The sequence below is a fragment of the Manis pentadactyla genome, chromosome 3 (assembly GCF_030020395.1).
Source record: "Manis pentadactyla isolate mManPen7 chromosome 3, mManPen7.hap1, whole genome shotgun sequence".
In the NCBI taxonomy this organism is placed as follows: domain Eukaryota; kingdom Metazoa; phylum Chordata; class Mammalia; order Pholidota; family Manidae; genus Manis; species Manis pentadactyla.
In genome coordinates this window covers 6,777,554-6,800,699 of record NC_080021.1, presented here as the reverse complement: position 1 = coordinate 6,800,699, position 23,146 = coordinate 6,777,554, and positions in this window count along the sequence as shown.

The following is a 23,146-nucleotide window of genomic DNA, read 5'->3' as shown; positions in this document are numbered from 1 at the left end:
CATTACCAGTGCCATGCAATTTATCTTTGGTTACCTTGTTCAAACTTACAAAGTCTTTTGTATCAATCCAACCAGACAACTGGAGGGACAGAGAGAGCCGGCACGATTCACTGTGAGGAACATTCTGAGAAACAGCCTCTATTTTTTGCTACCACATCAACCATGACCCTTAAGCCAACTCACTTAGAATGGAGAGGAAGCAGTCAGGCATCCCCTAAATACATTTAGAACTTGTCTATTTCTTGATGATGATGGTGAAAGAAAGATAGGTTTGAACTTATGACAGTTTGGCTGCCTGCCAAGGACAAGAGCAAGTTCCTTCTAATCAAAGGAGTAAACTTAGAGCAAAGGTAAGAGCTCTCGCTTTACCAACCCTCCAGTATCGCACTCCCACCTGCTCCCAGAATTTCCAAGAAAAGCACATTCAACAAAGCAGGAAGGAGGGGTGGGGAAAGGAAAGAGAGGGAGGGAGAGAGAAAAAGGTTTTGATATAATTTGTTATTTAAATATATAATAGCATGTGTGTTATTCAAAGGGAAAGCATTTGCAAAGTGGCCCACTCCTTCACATCTACACTGAAATGCAAGACAGCAGGAAACTATAATGGACATTTTGTCCTCCATCCCCATGTGTGTAGTTTGAGGTCCAAAGCAGTTAAGTGATTTGCCTAAAGCCACTCAGAGAATTAGCACAAAGACACTGTGCTACAACATAAAAGAGGAGAAAGGCTTTGATGTCAGACCAACAAAGTGATATTGGTTCTTGCCTTGCCATACAAATGATTGTAAGCAAATTTGTAACATTTCTAAGCTTCAACTCATTCTGTTTTTAAAGTGGAGATGAAAGTATCTAGTTACCTCACTGTGCAATTCTTGAGAATTAAAAATATAAATGATACAGAGTTACTACAGCAATGCCTAGTACCTAGTGGTTTTACAGCAATTTCAGTTGTTCATTCTCCACCCTTAAGATGGCCAATGATGATCCATAGCATATTCACCATGGTCTCTGTAATCGAGCTGCACCACCCCAACTGCATATAGTGGGTGCCGTGTATGCCCAGTCCTGTGCCAGGTACAGTGACCCTTCCCTCTCTGGTAGAGGTGCAGGGATCTCCCTACATTCTAACAGATGTCCTTAGCATCTGTGGGAGAGGGCAGGTGCACAGAAGCACACTCACAGAGTGCCCAGATGGACCTAGGAGTGGTGCCATTCGGACTTCAGTTGCACTACTAAAGTGGCTAGTCTGTGGTTAGTGAGGGCACTCACACTATCAGTGCGTGAGCTTCTCTGTCACCTGAAAAGTAATGTCACCTAGCACAGACTTGGGCTCAGGTGAACGTGAAGCTCCTATCCCTTAATAAAGACATGACCCCATCATAGCTCGGAGCACCTGAGTGAAGCTCCTCTCCTGGGCCCTCCTGCCAGCCTACCACGAAGACCTGCCAGTTGACACTCACACCCTTTGGGCGCAGATCCAGCTCCTGGCAACCACTTATCCCTAGCTTTCCCTCCTCCCCTGACTCTCAAGCCAAACCCCTTTTATCCCTCCTTTACAAAACCAATTTTCATCTTCTCTTCCATAATAGCTCTGGATGTCTGCTCAGGAAGAATTTTAATTATATACAAAAGCTGGAGCCCAAATCATTTCACACACAAAAGCTGGTCTCCTTCCCTGTCTTTCAAGGTCAAAAAGGAATTTTCTTCAGAAATACAATGGCCAGGTATCCTTTCACAGAAGGCAGGGTGGTGGTGTTTCATCTAATCCAGAAAAGATTTAAACATCTCCCAGAAAGGGCAAAAAATAAAATTTGAGTTTTTATTTTAAAAGATGTTTGAAAGTCTGCTTTCCATTGGAAGTCAGAATAGAATTGAAAAACAATGGAAATTGATAAACACTTATGAAATTAAGTTGATTTGAAACAAGGGTTGGCTGCACTCGAGGAGAGTAAGCCTTTGTGTAATTCTGAGCGTTGCAGAGGCACAGCACTGACTTCCCAAATCATCTCTCATGTTTTTCTTGTCTAGTTTGAAAATAATGAAAAAAACTAATGGTTTGAAACTAATGAAGAGAACCTCAAATTCAGCATTTCCTTGCCAAGATACAGCATGTAGAAGACACCTTATTGCCCAGCTTCACTTCTCCACTGACACACTGGAGATCCTTTTCTGAGTCTCAGAAATAACTAGTACTTAACAATGGTACAAGAAGATATGGAGGGGAAAACAGATCACTAAAATTAAAACCAAATGGACCCAGTTTTAAATTCTGGCTTGACTGTGTACCACCTTGTGACCTTTGGAAGTTAATTTAGTCTCTTTCTGCCTTTAGTCTAACCACATGCAAACTAGGGAATATAATTACTACTCTGCTGGGTTTTTTGGTGAAGATCAAACCCAAAATGACTCATAAAGTGCAACTGCATGCACACACACACACTCTTATTCCATTGTGAAATTGACCAAAAATAGTGTCCTGCCAACACATAAACTATTTCAGTGTTACTTTACCTTAATTTTAAGTTGATCTGTCACCAGTTCAGCTTATTAACTGTATCCCATTCTTCACTTGTTGAAATGGGTTTATTAACATTTGTTCTTACTTTGTCATTCTTGTATTTCATTATCGGCATGTATTTGCCAAGCATCAAATCAAGTTCCATTTCCTGAATCTTTATATCTGCCCATTTTTAGTCTTAGTCCATTAAGTACTAAGTTTGTGACCCTGTGTAGCCTTTAAGAGCATGGACTTTAGATAAAGGTGGGATTAAGTCGACTTCCACCACTCATCAGTTGTGTAACTTCTCTAAACCCCAGTTTCGATATATTTAAAGTTGGGCTAATTGCATAATTATAGCTACCATTTATTCACTGAAGAGTAAACAAATTAAGATATATATGTACATGCATATCTGTGCATGTTTGAGTAAACAAATTAATATATATATGTACATGCATATCTGTGCATGTTTGACATATTAAAGGTAGAGAAGTTTCAATGTAAAGCTCCTATTGCATACAGATATATAAGACACATAGCACAAAAGAGTAACAAAAATGTCACTAAAATTAAATTACTACAATAAATATATTAATTATAAAAGGGTTTTGTTTTCTCAATAACCCAATTTCACATCACAACATGGGATATGCTACATGAAATAAAAACATAATGTGTCCTTCTATCCCTCTAAACACTTCTAAACTATCTTTTTCCCTCCCACACAGCAGTTCACCATATGCACATTCATGTCTGGAAGACTGGCAAAGGAAAGCTGTCTATGCTTTCAAAGCTATCCAATTCCCCAGCCTGATCCAGAAATGTAAGTGAAAGGACAGTGACAAATCTTTGAGATAATAGCAGCAGGCGGGATCATGGAGATGAAGAATCTGTTATCTGATGTAAACTGCTCATCCATGTGAGGTGGATGAACTCTTTAAGGGGTGCCATTTAGTTCATGGGCACAGATAATTTACTGAACACTACCCAGTGCCCAAAGCTGTAGAATTTGTTCTATTCGGCTAAGCAGACTGCTCTGAAGTACTTGTTTATTCCTCCCTGGTCTTCCCATGCTGGGTCTACCTCATTAATGAGAAATGACAAATGATCCATTCAGACTCTACCTATGGCACAGCACTAATAAAGACCACTCCATATTGCCATTGCATAAGTTTTTGTTTTGTGGAAGATTTTATCTTGCTTTTTTCACTGTGTTTTCAGATAGGAATAGCATCTCGCTAGCAATGAGTGAAGATCAGTCTTTGGAACTCCTTAAACTCAGATTTGCTACTAGCTTATTAGCCACTCCCTCAGTGTGACCTCTGGACAGTATCAACAAGACCTCAGGAAAGGGAAGACATGTTACACAACACACAACATTGGCTATCCATCTATAAGGGAAAAGGTCCATGAACTTGTCTTCATCAAATTAAGAACTTAAGCACATCAAAAGATACCATGAAGAGTGACAATGGCACATATACAGATTACATAAATGACTTTTACAAACTGATAATGACACAATAGACAATCTATAAGAAAAGGGGGAACTTCCCCAAATGGAAAATACAAATAGAAAATAAACCTGTGAGAAAATGGTCAATCTCATGAACAATCAGGGAAATAAAATTATCTAACACTACATACTCAGCAAACTGGTTAAAGTGAGTGACTAAGCAAATGAATAAAAGAGTAAACCCATCAATGCCAAGAGCCGCAGAGATGTAATGACACACTTCTCAGAGACGGCTGAGGAGAGGACAGTTTCACATAAACGTTTTAGATAAAAATGGCAGCACTAATAAATCTGCAGATACACGTATCTGATCGCCCTGCCATTTCAATACTTTTATTTAACTAATAGGAAAAAGTGCTTGTGTGTCCTAAGAGATGTGTAAAGACTGTTCACAGCATTATTATTCATATTAGCTCTAACTGGAGACAACTTAGATGATCATCAATAATGTAAGTGTGGCATATTCACACAAGTAACATCTAGAATAAAACAAAATCACCAATCACAGTTCCATACAACACAGATGAATTTTACAAACATAATATTGAGTCAAAGTAAGGCACACTAGAAGGTTAGAGTTGGGACTGGTTAAGATCCAGAATGGGGCTTAACCACTGAGTCCCAGTGAAGATAGTCCTATGGCATTTCTAATATTGTATTTCTGTACTTGAGTGGTATTACATTAATTCTCAAGTTATAACAATTTGTTGTCTATTTATATTGTCCACTTTTAAAATTTGTAATATTTTTATAAGGAAGAGGTTTAAATTAACCATAATTTAATATAAAGGAGAGTCCTTTTCAGAGTGCTAAATCTGGCTCATCTCTGTATGTGTTGAATATTTTAAATGTAAAGAGCTCAGGGTAAAGATCAGTAGCACTTGGGTTGATGAAGGAAATTTTTACTTTTATGGATTTTACCATGTTCTGCTTATGCTGTCCTTTCTACTTATGTGTACACTTATGTCCCTCCTTACCTCCATGATGAGTAATTGAGAAGAAGCTAGGCATCTCTTGTGTTTTGACAGGGCCTGCCCATTCCTTCTCCAGCATCCAATTACTATTAGTAGAATGAAGAGGTGGCCCTAGAATTTTTAATCATTCTAACAAGTGTTCATTCACCACATTTCCAATATTTACAATATGACTACATTTACTTCCTTGAGATCAACAAAACTAAATGCTTTAAGTTCTTGTTGCTTATATCTATCAGTCACTAAAATAAACCAAGATACCCAGGTCATATTTCATCTCTCAGAGTCTAATCTTCAGTTTTATGAAGGCAATGGGGCCAACCTCTACACCCCCCTATCCCCCTTCTCTCATTTTTCTTTATAACACACATCATCATATGATGATGTATATATTTTACCAATTTGTTTATCTTATACCACTAGATTGCAAACTTTATGAGATCAGGGATTTACTCTTTGTATTTATTTGATATGTGCACAGAGAATAGCAGATACTACATAAATATGTGTTGAATGAGTGAATGAAATGCAAACAAATAGAAAGGTGCTGTACCTACAGGACACCAAGGAAAATAGAATGCAAGGCAAAAAATTATTACCAGATCTTAACAGGATTAGTAAATAATTTAGAAAAAAAAGCTATTCAACTCACCTGAACATATAAAATGTATGAATTTATATGTATATAATAATATAATTTCAAATAGTATAAAACAAAACTTTACATAAATACAAGAAGTCTTGGGCAAATCCAAAATTACAGTAAAAGTTTTAACATTTTCTCACTAATGGATCAAGTAGATAAAAATAATAATATGCAAGATAAAAGCAACAAAATTAATAGGATTAATTTTATGGTTGCCAGATTTAACAAGAGAGGAAAAAATTGCATGTCTCCATAAATTTGAATTCAAATAGACAACAAATATTTTAGAACAAAGAAATATTTGTTGTTTACCAAAACTTCAAACTCAACATGGCATTCTATATTTTATCCAGGTACCCTATATCTAACAGTCATATATAGAACATCTGAAAATTTCATTCTTTTAATGCACATAGACTATTAACAAAAATTGACCACATACTGGCCATATAGTTAGTCTCAAAAATGTGAAATAATTGTTTTTGTACAGGGTACATTTTCTGAACTTATGCAATTTTTTGTTAATCCATAACACAAAAATAAGTTTAAAAATACATTTGTAAATAACACACTCATTAAAGAATCAATTATGATATAAATTGGAAAATATTGAGAACTCAACTATAATATATTAAAAAACTTCTGAGTTACAGCTGAAGCAGTATTTTCAAGTAATTTATAATTTTAGAATTTATATTAGAGAAGGAAGTTTTGAATTAATGCATCTGGTTTAAGGAATTTGTGTAAAGAACAGTAAAACAAACCCAACACCTGTAGATAGAATGAAATGAAGATAAGATGAAGAATCAAAATTAATAATATATAAATCAAACATAAAATTGAGAGAAATGTAAATCTAAATGTTGTTTATTTTAAAAGACAAATGTGTTGAAAATTCTACAAAGAATAAAGAAGGCAAAATAAACAATATTAGGATTTAAAAAGGAGATAAAAGTGCAGATATTACAGATATGATATATTTAGTAGGATGTTATTAAAATCATGCCAAAATATGAAAAATTTATGTGAGATCAGTAACTGTCTAGAAAAGTATATCTCAGTAAAACAGACCCAGGAAAAAGAACATGTGAATCATCTAACTAAAAATATAGACCACTTTCAGAGACTTGACCTGAGGGAGGGTTTGCCACCTCTGCTTCAAGCACACCAGTGATTTGCGTGTCCACCAAACAAAAATGAGAATACAGAGGAGGGTGAAGCAACATGAACTCCTAGAAGCCAGATGTGACAGAGATATGTTTGATTGCTACTCACATTCTGTTCGTTAAAACCCAACCACCTGGCCATATTAATTGGAAGGGAACCTGGGAACTGGAGTTTAGCTGTATGTCCAGAATGAAGTTTATATTTTCATATACAGATAGGACTCTACAATACCAGTCAGACACTAGCATAAAAATTAACTGGATATAGTAAAAGCATTTGATTAAATTCAACAACAATGATGGAAAACAAAATAAAATAAAAAAATAAATTGAAACAAAACTCCGGCTACTTTAGGACTAGAACACAGTTTCACTAATCTGATGAAAAAAATCTACGAAAGTGCAAACATAACATTTAATGATAAAATATTGAAAACACTCCCTCTTTATGATGAGAAAAAAGGCACGGATGTATGTCATACCCACATCTATTTATCATTTTATTGGATATCAGAGCAAGTTTTATAGGGAAATAAAAGTAAATACAATGTATATAAGATGTAAAGAGAAACAGATTTGCCATTCCTAAATAATGTTGTGATTCTCTAAAACTGTATAATTCACAGATATACAGGTAGAATTAATGATTGTCCACTTACTAAGCAAAAAATTTATATATATATAAATTAGTCATTTTTTTGGTTTCTCACTACCAAAAAATTTTAAAGTTTAGATTGTTATCTATTATAAAACATTAAAATGTACAGAACTTAAAATAAGTACAATAAAATGCTTGCATGGTTATCAAGAAAATTATAAAATATCATTAAACAAATAAAATGAAGACAATAGAGAGGAAAATAATAATATTCTTGGGTTACAAAATTTAAAATATTATAAAGTAACTAATCTTTCCCAAATCAAATCATAACTTCAAACAATTGCCAACAAATCCCAACAGAATATTTTGAAAATTGACAAAATGACTACTAAATGTTTTATAGAAATGCAGAGTCAGCTGGCGGAGCCAACATGGCGGCGTGAGTAGGACAGTGGGAATCTCCTCCCAAAAACATATATACTTTTGAAAATACAGCAAACACAACTAGCCCTAAAAGAGAGACCAGAAGACGCAGGACAGTGGCCAGACTGCAGCTACACCATCAAGAACCCAGCGACTGGTGAAAGGGGTAAGATACAAGCCCCGGACTGCGGAACCCGAGCGCCCCTCCCCCCAGCTCCCGGCGGGAGAACAATAGGCAGAGCGGGAGGGAGACGGAGCCCAGGACTGCCGAACACCCAGCCCCCGCCATCCGGGCCAGAGTGCAGACACAGTACGTGCCCAGGAGGCCCTGGATACTGGGGGAACAGGGAGTAAGACCTCTGAGTGGGTGCTGAAGCTGATGCCCCTGTGACAAAGAAAAGCGGGGGCTTTTTGAAAGTCTTAAAGGGACAGGGACTTAACAGCTTGACGGAAACAAACCAGGTCACAGTACAGCAGCTGGAAATTACAGGGAAAACCGGGTGCACTAACCCCCTGGGCAAGAGCTCTGAGACCCCTCACGGAGGCAAACAGTCAAGCAGCCCCCCCATCCATTACCCCACCGGGCGCTGCGAAAGCAGAGAAGCAGCCTGAGACAAATTCCGCCCACAGAAAGGGAAATTTCTCCCTTCCGGCCAGGCAAGACACAAAGACCCACTCTACACGCAATTACCCAACACAAGCCACTAGGGGTCGCAGTTGTCCCAGCAAAGAAAGGCCAGTAGCAAGTGAAAATTTTGGCTCTCCCAGCTGACAGTCAATAGCACCTGTCAACATGAAAAGGCAAAAAAATATGATCCAGACAAGACTAACCCAGACAGCTTCGGCATGTGCTACATCTTCCCCTGAGAAGGAACCTGGGGAGATAGATTTAGCCAGTCTACCTGAAAAAGAATTCAAAACAAAAGTCATAACCATGCTGATGGACTTGCAGAGAAATATGCAAGAACTAAGGAAGGAGAATTCAGAAATAAAACAAGCTCTGGAAGGACTTCAAAACAGAATGGACGAGATGCAAGAGACCATTAATGGACTAGAAAACAGAGAACAGGAATGCAGAGAAGCTGATGCAGAGAGAGATAAAAGGAACTCCAGGAATGAAAGAATTTTAAGAGAGCTGAGTGATCAATTGAAAAGGAATAATATAAGAATCATAGGTATTCCAGAAGAAGTAGAGAGAGAAAAGGGGATAGAAAATGTCTTTGAAGAAATAACTGCTGAAAATTTCCCCAAACTAGGGGAAGAAATGGCCTCTCAGACCACAGAGGTACACAGAACTCCCATGACAAGGGATCCAAGGAGGGCAACACCAAGACACATAATAATTAAAATGGCAAAGATCAAAGACAAGGACAAAGTATTACAAGCAGCCAGAGAGAAAAAAAAGGTTACCTACAAAGGAAAACCCATCAGGCTATCATCAGACTTCTCAACAGAAACCCTACAGGCCAGAAGAGAATGGCATGATTTACTTAATGCAATGAAACAGAAGGGCCTCGAACCAAGACTACTGTATGCAGCACGAATATCATTTAAATATGAAGGAGGGATTAAACAATTCCCAGATGAGCAAAAGTTGAGGGACTTTGCCTCCCACAAACCACCTCTACAGGGCATCCTACAGGGACTGCTCTAGCTGGGAGCACTCTTAAAAAGAGCACACAAAAAAACACCCAACATATGAAGAAGGGAGGAGGAGGAATAAGAAGGGAGAGAAATAAAGAATCATCAGACTGTGTTTATAATAGCTCAACAAGCGAGTTAAGTTAGACAGTAAGACAGTAAAGAAGCTAACCCTAAACCTTTGGTAACCACAAACTTAAAGCCTGCAATGGCAATAAATTCATACCTTTCAGTAATCACCCTAAATGTAAATGGACTGAATGCACCAATCAAAAGACACAGAGTAATAGAATGGATAAAAAAGCAAGATCCATCCATATGCTGCTTACAAGAGACTCACCTCAAACCCAAAGACGCGCACAGACTTAAAGTCAAGGGATGGAAAAAGATATTTCAAGCAAACAACAGAGAGAAGAAAGCAGGTGTTGCAATTCTGGTATCAGACAAAACAGACTTCAAAATAAAGAAAGTAACAAAAGACAAAGAAGGACATTACGTAATGATAAAGGGCTCAGTCCATCAAGAGGATATAACCATTATAAAAATATATGCACCCAATACAGGAGCACCAACATACCTGAAACAAATACTAGTAGAACTAAAGGAGGAAATAGAATGCAATGCATTCATTCTAGGAGACTTCAACACACCACTCACTCCAAAGGACAGATACACCAGACAGAAAATAAGTAAGGACACAGAGGCACTGAACAACACACTGGAACAGATGGACCTAATAGACATCTACAGAACTCTACATCCAAAAGCAACAGGATACACATTTTTCTCAAGTGCACATGGAACATTCTCCAGAATAGACCACATACTAGGACACAAAAAGAGCCTCAGTAAATTCCAAAAGATTGAAATCCTACCAAACAACTTTTCAGACCACAAAGGCAGTAAACTAGAAATAAATTGTTCAAAGAAAGCAAAAAGGCTCACAAACACATGGAGGCTAAACAACACGCTCCTAAATAATCAATGGATCAATGACCAAATCAAAATGGAGATCCAGCAATATATGGAAACAAATGACAACAACAACACTAAGCCCCAACTTCTGTGGGACACAGCAAAAGCAGTCTTAAGAGGAAAGTATATAGCAATCCAAGCATATTTAAAAAAGGAAGAGCAATCCCAAATGAACGGTCTAATGTCACAACTATCGAAATTGGAAAAAGAAGAACAAATGAGGCCTAAGGTCAGCAGAAGGAGGGACATAATAAAGATCAGAGAAGAAATAAATAAAATTGAGAAGAATAAAACAATAGCAAAAAACAATGAAACCAACAGCTGGTTCTTCGAGAAAATAAACAAAATAGATAAGCCTCTAGCCAGACTTATTAAGAGGAAAAGAGAGTCAACACAAATCAACAGTATCAGAAATGAGAAAGGAAAAATCACGACGGATCCTGCAGAAATACAAAGAATTATTAGAGACTACTATGAAAACCTATATGCTAACAAGCAGGGAAACCTAGGAGAAATGGACAACTTCCTAGAAAAATACAACCTTCCAAGACTGACCCAAAAAGAAACAGAAAATCTAAACAGACCAATTACCAGCAACGAAATTGAAGCGGTAATCAAAAAACTACCAAAGAACAAAACCCCCGGGCCAGATGGATTTACCTTGGAATTTTATCAGACATACAGGGAAGACATAATACCCATTCTCCTTAAAGTTTTCCAAGAAATAGAAGAGGAGGGGATACTCCCAAACTCATTCTATGAAGCTAACATCACCCTAATACCAAAACCAGGCAAAGACACCACCAAAAAAGAAAACTACAGACCAATATCCCTGATGAACGTAGACACAAAAATACTCAACAAAATTTTAGCAAACCGAATTCAAAAATACATCAAAACCATCGTACACCATGACCAAGTGGGATTCATCCCAGGGATGCAAGGATGGCACAACATTCGAAAGTCCATCAATATCATCCACCACATCAACAAAAAGAAAGACAAAAACCACATGATCATCGCCATAGATGCTGAAAAAGCATTTGACAAAGTTCAACATCCATTCATGACAAAAACTCTCAGCAAAATGGGAATAGAGGGCAAGTACCTCAACATAATAAAGGCCATCTATGAAAAACCCACAGCCAACATTATATTGAATAGCGAGAAGCTGAAAGCATTTCCGCTGAGATCGGGAACTAGACATGGATGCCCACTCTCCCCACTGTTATTTAACATTGTACAGGAGGTCCTAGCCACGGCAATCAGACAAAACAAAAAAATACAAGGAATCCAGATTGGCAAAGAAGAAGTCAAACTGTCACTATTTGCAGATGACATGATACTGTACATAAAAAACCCTAAAGACTCCACCCCAGAATTACTAGAACTGATATCGGAATACAGCAAAGTTGCAGGATACAAAATCAACACACAGAAATCTGTGGCTTTCCTATATACCAACAATGAACCAACAGAAAGAGAAATCAGGAAAACAACTCCATTCACAATTGCATCAAAAAAAATAAAATACCTAGGAATAAACCTAACCAAAGAAGTGAAAGACTTATACTCTGACAACTACAAGTCACTCTTAAGAGAAATTAAAGGGGACACTAACAGATGGAAACGCATGCCATGCTCATGGCTAGGAAGAATTAATACCGTCAAAATGGCCATCCTGCCCAAAGCAATATACAGATTTGATGCAATCCCTATGAAACTACCAGCAACATTCTTCAACGAACTGGAACAAATAATTCAAAAATTCATATGGAACCACAAAAGACCCCGAATAGCCAAAGCAATCCTGAGAAAGAAGAATAAAGTAGGGGGGATCTCACTCCCCAACTTCAAGCTCTATTATAAAGCCATAGTAATCAAGACAATTTGGTACTGGCACAAGAACAGAGCCACAGTCCAATGGAACAGACTAGACAATCCAGACATTAACCCAGACATATATGGTCAATTAATATTTGATAAAGGAGCCATGGACATACAATGGCGAAATGACAGTCTCTTCAACAGATGGTGCTGGCAAAACTGGACAGCTACATGTAGGAGAATAAAACTGGACCATCGTCTAACCCCATATACAAAAGTAAACTCAAAATGGATCAAAGACCTGAATGTAAGTCATGAAACCATTAAACTCTTGGAAGAAAACATAGGCACAAACCTCTTAGACATAAACATGAGTGACCTCTTCTTGAACATATCTCCCCGGGCAAGGAAAACAACAGCAAAAATGAACAAGTGGGACTATATTAAGCTGAAAAGATTCTGTACAGCAAAAGACACCATCAATAGAACAAAAAGGAACCCTACAGTATGGGAGAATATCTTTGAAAATGACACATCCGATAAAGGCTTGACGTCCAGAATATATAAAGAGCTCACACGCCTCAACAAACAAAAAACAAATAACCCAATTAAAAAATGGGCAGAGGAACTGAACAGACAGTTCTCCAAAAAAGAAATACAGATGGCCAACAGACACATGAAAAGATGCTCCACATCGCTAATTATCAGAGAAATGCAAATTAAAACTACAATGTGGTACCACCTCACACCAGTAAGGATGGCTGCCATCCAAAAGACAGACAACAATAAATGTTGGTGAGGCTGTGGAGAAAGGGGAACCCTCCTACACTGCTGGTGGGAATGTAAGTTAGTTCAACCATTGTGGAAAGCAGTATGGAGGTACATCAAAATGCTCAAAACAGACATACCATTTGACCCAGGAATTGCACTCCTAGGAATTTACCCTAAGAATGCAGCAATCAAGTATGAGAAAGACCAATGTACCCCTATGTTTATCGCAGCACTATTTACAATAGCCAAGAATTGGAAGCAACCTAAATGTCCATCGATAGATGAATGGATAAAGAAGATGTGGTACATATACACAATGGAATACTACTCAGCCATAAGAAAAGGGCAAATCCAACCATTTGCAGCAACATGGATGGAGCTGGAGGGTATTTTGCTCAGTGAAACAAGCCAAGCAGAGAAAGAGAAATACCAAATGATTTCACTCATCTGTGGAATATAAGAACAAAGGAAAAACTGAAGGAACAAAACAGCAGCATAATCACAGAACTCAAGAATGGACTAACAGGTACCAAAGGGAAAGGGACTGGGGAGGATGGGTGGGTAGGGAGGGATAAGGGGGGGCAGAAAAAGAGGGGTATTAAGATTAGCATCCATAGCGGGGTGGGAGAAAGGGGAGGGCTGTACAACACAGAGAAGATAAGTAGTGATTCTACAACAGGTTGCTACGCTGATGGACAGTGACTGTAAAGGAGTATATAGGGGGGACCTGGTATAGGGGAGAGCCTAGTAAACAAAGTATTCGTCATGTAAGTGTAGATTAATGATTAAAAAAAAAAAAGATGCAGTTCCTATGTGGTGACCTCTAATGAGTTCTACACAATGATATAAAGGGCATATAAAAGTGTAGGCAAAGGGTCTGTTTGTGTTTATACAGAGGATCAAAGCCTAATTTGGCTACCCTGAAAATGAACTAAGATACGATATGAAAAAGAACTTCCAACATCAGCACTCTCAGGAAGACTCATGACAGAAGATGATCAGAAAAAAAAAAAAAAAAAACTTCAACAAAGATCCACGCACTGTCACAGGTGTAGATGCACTCATCCCACCATTTCCTGGGCTTGCCATGGGAAAGATGAAGGAGATATCTAAGCTGGCCTGTGCATACAGTAAAACAAAAATTGGACTGGATCTATACTGTTGGAACTCAACCAAGAATTAGGAGAAGTGCAAATTGTAGCGCTCCAAAATCTTACAACCACAGACTATTTATCATTAAAAGAACATATGGGATATGAACAGTCCCCAGGAATGGGGTGTTCTAGTTTATCTGAATTCTTTTAGACTGTTTAAGTTCAGTTGGACAATATCCACCATATCATAGATAAGTTTTCACAAATGCCTAAGGTGCCTAACTGGTTTTCTTGGTTTCACTGGAGATGGCTGGTAATTACAGGTATGCTTTGGTTAGGTAACTATATTCCTATTATGTTAATGTGTGTGCACAATTTAATTAGTCGTTTAAAACCTATCCATGCTGAAGTTACTCTACAAGAAGATATGTCAAAGAAATAATCAATCTTCCCAGGTTTTCTTCTGCCTGCTACTTCTATAGCTTTTCTTCTTCCTACCTAATCACAACCTTTAAATAGAACTCATGCCACATGTCGAATTTACCGAGTATCATAATTCTTCCAAGTGGTAAAGACACCTCAGGACAAATGCTGGGCATAGAAGCCACAGGGCATAAATATGCAAAGAAGTAAAAAGCTAACCATTTCAAACAATAAGGCTTCTCTCTCACTTACCAACTTTACATTTCCCTGTATGGCCCCGGAAGATGACTGGTTAGCCAGAGACGGGTAAGATTCCTCAAGGGAGGAACAACCTAAGACAGGCACAGTCGCAGGGGGCCATCTGGTGAGAAAATGGGGAGCAGCAGAGGTGAGGCTTAGAACCTCCCTCCACATGTTCTGAGAGAAATCTTCTGCATACATGGATGTTTATTGCCCTCGTCTAGCTCGGATTAACACATAGTCTACAGGCACACACCTGATCATCTACATTTGCTCTCTTACAACACTAAACTCTGTTTTCTACCGTTATCTCATATCTACCTACCACTTCAGCATTTTATTAAAAATAATAATAATAGAGAAATGTGGTATCCACATATAAATCAAGTTTAAAAATCAAATGAATATTCATATTTGAACTGACTGTGTATAGTTCATAATGCATGAACAAAACCGAAAGCTTCTGTGATGACTGCCCTTGCACTGTACACCATGTAACTTATTCACTATGTAAGAATTTGTTCTCCATGTAAGAACTTGTTCGTTATGCATCAGAAGATTGGAGACTGACGAAAATTAGGGTTGGGGTGGATTAATGATTGTGCATTGAGTATTGACCCCCCTATACAGAAATTTATTGTGGTTAACAACTATTTGACCAATAAATATGAGAGATGCCCTCACAATATATATATATATATATAAACACACTTCCAATTGTAAAATAAATAAGTAACCGGGATGTAATGTATAGCATAAGGAATATAGTCAAAATATTGTAACAACTTGGTATGGTGATACCTGGTACCTAGAATTATCATGCATATAAATGTTGAATCACTGTGTTGTGCAACTGAAACTAATGTATTGCAATGCTGTTGTCAACTACCCTTCAATAAAAAAAAATAAAAAATAAAAAAAAATAAAATCGCAAACCATGCCTAAAAAAAAAAAAAAAAAGAAATGCAGAGTCAAGAATAATGAATACATTTTTGTGGAAGATGAGGAATATGAGAACTTGCCATACCAGATAATATATATTATTGTAAAACTTTAAAATTCATTAAGATACTAAGTCTTTGACATAAAATACAGATAAAAATTCAAAGTCAGAATAAAAGCAGGGGTAAAGATCCCTGATTAGTTGTAACTTTCATTTATGAAACAAATGGCATATCAGGCTAGTGAGAAAAAGAACATTTGCATAAATGGTTCTGGGAAAGTTGGTATGCCATATTAAAATACAGTAAAATCAAAGCCCTACATCTTATGATGAAAAATCATTTATTGTAGGTGGGATTAACTCCCTAAAAGTGAGAGCAAAATTATTCAATTTATAGAATGTAATACAGAAACAATATTTTTTACCTCAGACTAGGGTGAAACTTTATATCAAGACCAAAAATATTCTAAAAGCAAAAGGGAATTATTAATAATTCCCATGGAAATCCATTAAATACACTTGCTCATCAAAAAACTTATAAAGAGGGAAAACATAGCAGCAAACTGTGATAGGATAGTGTTGTAAAATATACATCTGAAAACATATGTACTTAAAATTTATAAAGACCTTGACCTCAGTTTCATTAGAAAAAAATCAACAAGTCAATAAACAAATAAACATCAACAGAAAGTGTCCTAAATGGCTATCAAATGTGTGAACAGGTTGTCAATCGCACTGGTGTTCAAGGAAATGAATAATGAACTCACATTGACATACCACATCACAGCTACCAGACTGATAAAGCTAAAAAGCACAGAGTTTGAGAGTATTATGTTTTGGCAAGGATAGAATATCCTAAGCACTACTGGTCAGAGTGTAAACTGGTGCAATAACTTCTGAGAACAGCCTTATCTGGTAGTTGGTGTTATGCATACCACAGGTGTGTGCTGGCTTAAGACAAGGGCAGACATGAAGATACAGTGAGGAGTGAACAGGCTCCTGCAGGTGTTTCCCTCTAATTCTTCAGAATCTCCAGAATCTCCCACTGATTCTCATTTCCTGAGGCAGGAAATGAGAGATGCATAATACATCTTCTTGTCAATACTAATGCAGGTCAACTTGCAAGAGACTATCCCGCAGAGCCATATTTTGAGTCATGGGAGAGACCAAGAGTTTGGGCAGCATTGTGCAAGATGACCGCATACCTGCGACACTGCCACTCTCCTTCCGGGAAGCCATCCTGAAGAAACACTTGCACAAAGACACCAGGAGCCCTGTACACGCTGCATTCAGCTGTACTTTTCTCAGTACTACAGGCGATGGATAAATAGTGGCCCATACAGCAATTAAAAACCAAAAAGGATGAGTACAGGCACATGAAAAGCACAGATTATTATCAGGAGCATTAGGTTAAGCAAACACAGAATACTGTAAAATAGCACATGACATGTCCTACTATTTATGGGAAGTTTAAAAGCATTAAAAACAAAGCTTTCACTTATGAATATAAAACAAGAATGTGATAAACATATCTAAGGACAGTGGCTACTTCTGGGGGGGAATAATTGAGTCTGACAAAGACTTAAATAGGATGTTAAAGGTAATGGTTATACCGCTTTTAAACTGAATGGCTTGTTTTTTAATTTTCTAAATCTTAAATACACTTTATACATTTTTGTTTTATCCTCTTGGTAATTAAAAATATATAATGAACAGCAAAAAGAAGCAATAGGAAAAATTACAGCTCTGTGCTTATAACTGTCATGTTGCCCTATTTATGTTTCTTTGGCTAATGCACTACATATCTGAATTCATTTATTTATATAAACCCTTCTTCGCTATTTTCACCACTTTCTGCCACTATAATATAATGTCTTTTGTTTCTGATTTTATGGAACATTTCAGATAGACCAAGCAGTGTTTGGTTGCAAAATAATGATCCAGTGGATGCACTCAACAATTAATATGCTTGGTTTAGCTCATACAGTGTTGAAAAATTGAATGGGGGTGCCACCAGGATGGACATGCACCTTATGGTTAGCCAGGAACCCACATATATCCTACACTCTTGCTGCAGTCAGTCAGCTTCTCTCATTTACTTTACTCTGTTGGTGGTAATAGACATTTGTGATTGTGACTGTAAACAAACATGAAAGTTGGGAGGCAGTAGTTTAGTGATTGATAAGAAAAGACAAGACCCTTTACTCAAAATAAAATGAGGGGAGTTCAATTTAGTATGGTCCATACCTATATGATTTCAGGGACATACTGTGCCCAGTTTTTAATAGTTTTTACTTAATTGCCACCTTCTGAAAACATGATTCTAAGAGTTAAGTATATATATATATTATTTACTTCGCTATCATTAATTTACAATTACATGAAGAACATTATGTTTACTAGGGTCACCCCTTCACCAAGTCCCCCCAACAAACCCCATTACAGTCACTGTCCATCAGCGTAGTAAGATGCTGTAGAATGACTACTTGTCTTCTCTGTGTTGCACAGCCCTCCCTATGCCCCCCCAGTATTATACATGCTAATCGTAATACCCCCTTCCTTTTTCCCCACCCTTATCCTTCCCTTCCCTCTCTTTCTCCCAGGTCCCTTTCCCTTTGGTAACTGTTAGTCCATTCTTGGGTTCTGTGATTCTTCTGCTGTTTCATTCCTTCAGTTTTTCTTTGTTCTTATACTCCACATATGATTGAAATCATTTGGTATTTGTCTTTCTCCGCCTGGCTTATTTCACTGAGCATAATACCCTCCAGCTCCATCCATGTTGTTGCAAATGGTAGGATTTGTTTTCTTCTTATGACTGAATAATATGCTGTTGTGTATATGTACCACATCTTCTTTATCCATTCATCTACTGATGGACACTTAGGTTGCTTCCATTTCTTGGCTATTGTAAATAGTGCTGCGATAAACATAGGGGTGCATCTGTCTTTTTCAAACTGGAGTGCTGCATTTTTAGGGTAAATTCCTAAAAATGGAATTCCTAGGTCAAATGGTATTTCTATTTTGAGATTTTTGAGGAACCTCCATACTGCTTTCCATAGTGGCTGAACTAATTTACATTCCCACCAGCAGTGTAGGAGGGTTCCCCATTCTCCACAACCTCACCAATATTTGTTTTTGTTTGTCCTTCGGATGGTGGCCATCCTTACTGGTGTGAGATGATAACTCATTGCGGTTTTAATTTGCATTTTTCTGATAACTAGTGATGTGGAGTTTCTTTTCATGTGTCTGTTGGCCATCTGAATTTCTTCTTTGAAGAACTGTCTGTTCAGCTCCTCTGCCCTTTTTTTAATTGGATTATTTGCTTTTTGTTTGTTGAGGTACATGAGCTCTTTATATATTTTGGATGTTAAGCCTTTATCATGTCTGTCATTTATGAATATATTCTCCCAAACTGTAGGGTACCTTTTTGTTCTATTGATGGTGTCCTTTGCTGTATAGAAGCTTTCCAGCTTGATGTCCCACTTGTTCATTTTTGCTTTTGTTTACGTTGCCTGGGGAGATATGTTCATCAAGAAGTCACTCAAGTTTATTTTTCCTTCTCAGGACTGCTTTGGCTATTAGGGGTCTTTGGTGTTTCCATATGAATTTTTGAACTATTTGTTCCAGTTCATTGAAGAAAGCTGTTGGTAATTTGATAGGGATTGCATCAAATCTGTATATTGCTCTGGGCAGGATGGGCATTTTGACGATATTTGTTCTTCCTAGCCGAGAGCATGGGATGAGTTTCCATTTGTTAGTGTCCTCTTAAATTTCTCTTAAGAGTGTCTTGTAGTTTTCAGGGTATAGGTCTTTCAGTCCCTTGGTTAGATTTACTCCTATGTATTTTATTCTTTTTGATGCAATTGTGAATGGAATTGTTTTCCTGATTTCTCTTTCTATTGATTCATTGTTAGTGTATAGGAAAACCACAGATTTCTGTGTGTTAATTTTGTATCCTGCAACTTTGCTGTATTCCGATATCAGTTCTAGTAGTTTTGGAATGGAGTCTTTAGGGTATTCTTATGTACAATATCATGTCATCCGCAAATAGTGACCATTTAACTTCTTCTTTCATAATCTGGACCCCTTGTATTTCTTTGTTTTGTCTAATTGCCATGGCTAGGACCTCCAGTACTATGTTGAATAACAGTGGGGAGAGTGGGCATCCCTGTCTTGTTCCTGATCTCAGAGGAAAAGCTTTCAGTTTCTCGATGTTCAGTATGATGTTAGCTTTGGGTTTATCATATATAGCCTTTATTATGTTGAGGTAACAGCCCTCTATACCCATTTTGTTGAGAGGTTTTTTTTTTTTTGTAGATAATTATTTTTTATTGAAGGGTAGTTGACACACACTATTAAATTAGTTTCAGGTGTACAACACAGTGATTCAACATTTATATACATGATAATTCTAGCTACCAGCTATCACCATACAAAGTTGTTACAATATTTTGACTATATTCCTTATACTATATATTACATCCCAGTTACTTATTTATTTTACAATTGGAAGTGTGTACTTTTTTTTTTTTGAGAGGGCATCACTCATATTTATTTATCAAATGGTTGTTAACAACAATAAAATTCTGTATAGGGGAGTCAATGCTCAATGCACAATCATTAATCCACCCCAAGCCTAATTTTCGTCAGTCTCCAAACTTCTGAAGCATAATGAACAAGTTCTTACATGGAGAACAAATTCTTACATAGTGAATAAGTTACATGGTGAACAGTACAAAGGCAGTCATCACAGAAACTTTCGGTTTTCTCATGCATTATGAACTATAAACAATCAGTTCAAATATGAATATTTGTTTGATTTTTATACTAGATTTACATGTGGATACCACATTTCTCTCTTTATTATTATTATTTTTAATATAATGCTGAAGTGGTAGGTAGATACAAGATAAAGGTAGAAAACATAGTTTAGTGTTGTAAGAGAGCAAATGTAGATGATCAGGTGTGTGCCTGTAGACTATGTGTTAATCCGAGCTAGACGAGGGCAATAAACATCCATGTATGCAGAAGATTTCTCTCAGAACATGAGGGGGGAGGTTCTAAGCCTCACCTCTGCTGCTCCCCATTTTCTCACCAGATGGCCCCCTGCGACTGTGCCTGTCTTAGGTTGTTCCTCCCTTGAGGAATCTTACCCGTCTCTGGCTAACCAGTCATCTTCCGGGGCCATACAGGGAAATGTAAAGTTTGTAAGTGAGAGAGAAGCCTTATTGTTTGAAATGGTTAGCTTTTTACTTCTTTGCATAATTATGCCCTGTGGCTTCTATGCCCAGCATTTGTTTTGATGTAACTTTACCACTTGGAAGAATTATAATACTCGGTAAATTTGATATGAGGCACGAATTCTATTTAAGGGTTGTAATTAGGAAGGAAGAAGAAAAGTTATAGAATTAGCAGGCGGAAGAAAACATGGGAAGATTGATTATTTCTTTGACATATCTTCTTGAAGAGTAACTTCAACATGTATAGGTTTTAAACTACTAATTAAATTGTGCACATACATTAACATAATAGGAGTACAGTTACATAACCAAAGCAGACCTATAGTTACCAGCCATCTCCAGTGAAACCAAGAAAACCAGTTAGGCACCTTAGGCATTTGTGAAAACTTATCTATGATACGGTGGATATTGTCCAACTGAACTTGAACAGTCTGAGAGAAATCAGACAAATTAAAAAAACCCATTCCTGGGGACTGTTCATATCCCATATGTTCTTTTAACAGTAGATAGTCTGTAGTTGTAAGATTTTGGAGCGCTACAATTTGCACTTCTCCTAATTCTTGGTTGAGTTCCAACAGTATAGATCCAGTGAAATTTGTTGTTTTACTGTATGCAAAGGCCAGCTTAGATATCTCCTTCATCATTCCCATGGCAAGTCCAAGAACCGGTGGGATGAGAGTGCATCTACAGCTGTAGCAGTGCGTGGATCTTTGTTGGGGTTTTTTGATGATCATTTCCTGGTATGAGTCTTCCAGAGAGTGCTGATGTTGGAAATTCTTTTTCATATCGTATCTTAGTTCATTTTCGGGGTAGCCCATTTAGGCTTTGATCCTCTGTATAAACACAAACAGACTCTTTGCCTACACTTTTATATGCCCTTTATACCATTGTGTAGAACTCATTGGAGGTCACCACACAGGAACTGCTTTCTTTTTTTTGTTATCATTAATCTACAGTTACATGACGAATATTATATTTACTAGGCTCTCCCCTACACCATGTCCCCCCTATAAACCCCTTTACAGTCACTGTCCATCAACATAGCAAAATGTTGTAGAATCACTACTTGCCTTCTCTGTGTTGTACAGCCCTCCGCTTTCTCCCCTCCACCACGCTTGCTAATCTTAATACCCCCCTTCTTCTTCCACGCACTTATCCCTTCCTACCCACCCATCCTCCCCAGACCCTTTCCCTTTGGTACCTGTTAGTCCATTCTTGAGTTCTGTGATTCTGCTGCTGTTTTCTTCTGTCAGTTTTTCCTTTGTTCTTATACTCCACAGATGAGTGAAATCATTAGGTATTTCTCTTTCTCCACTTGGCTTGTTTCACTGAGCATAATACCCTCCAGCTCCATCCAAATTGCTGCAAATGGTAGGATTTGCCCTTTTCTTATGGCTGAGTAGTATTCCATTGTGTATATGTACCACATCTTCTTTATCCATTCATCTATCGATGGACATTTAGGTTGCTTCCAATTCTTGGTTATTGTAAATAGAGCTGCGAAAAACATAGGGGTGCATCTGTCTTTCTCAAACTTGATTGCTGTGTCCTTAGGGTAAATTCGTAGGAGTGGAATTCCTGGGTCAAATGGTAAGTCTGTTTTGAGCATTTTGATGTACCTCCATACTGCTTTCCACAATGGTTGAACTAACTTATATTCCCACCAGCAGTGTAGGAGGGTTCCCATTTCTCCACAGCCTCGCCAACATTTGCTGTTATTTGTCTTTTGGATGGCAGCAATCCTTACTGGTGTGAGGTGATACCTCATTGTAGTTTTAATTTGCATTTCTCTGATAATTAGCGATGTGGAGCATCTTTTCATGTGTCTGTTGGCCATCTGTATTTCTTTTTTGGAGAACTGTTCAGTTCCTCTGCCCATTTTTTAATTGGGTTATTTGTTTTTTGTTTGTTGAGGCGTGTGAGCTCTTTATATATTCTGGATGTCAAGCCTCTATCGGATCTGTTATTTTCAAATATATTCTCCCATACTGTCGGGTTCCTTTTTGTTCTATTGATGGTGTCTTTTTCTGTACAGAAGCTTTTCAGCTTAATATAGTCCCACTTGTTCATTTTTGCTGTTGTTTTCCTTGACTGGGTAGATATGTTCAAGAAGAGGTCACTCATGTTTATGTCTAAGAGGTTTTTGCCTATGATTTTTTCCAGGAG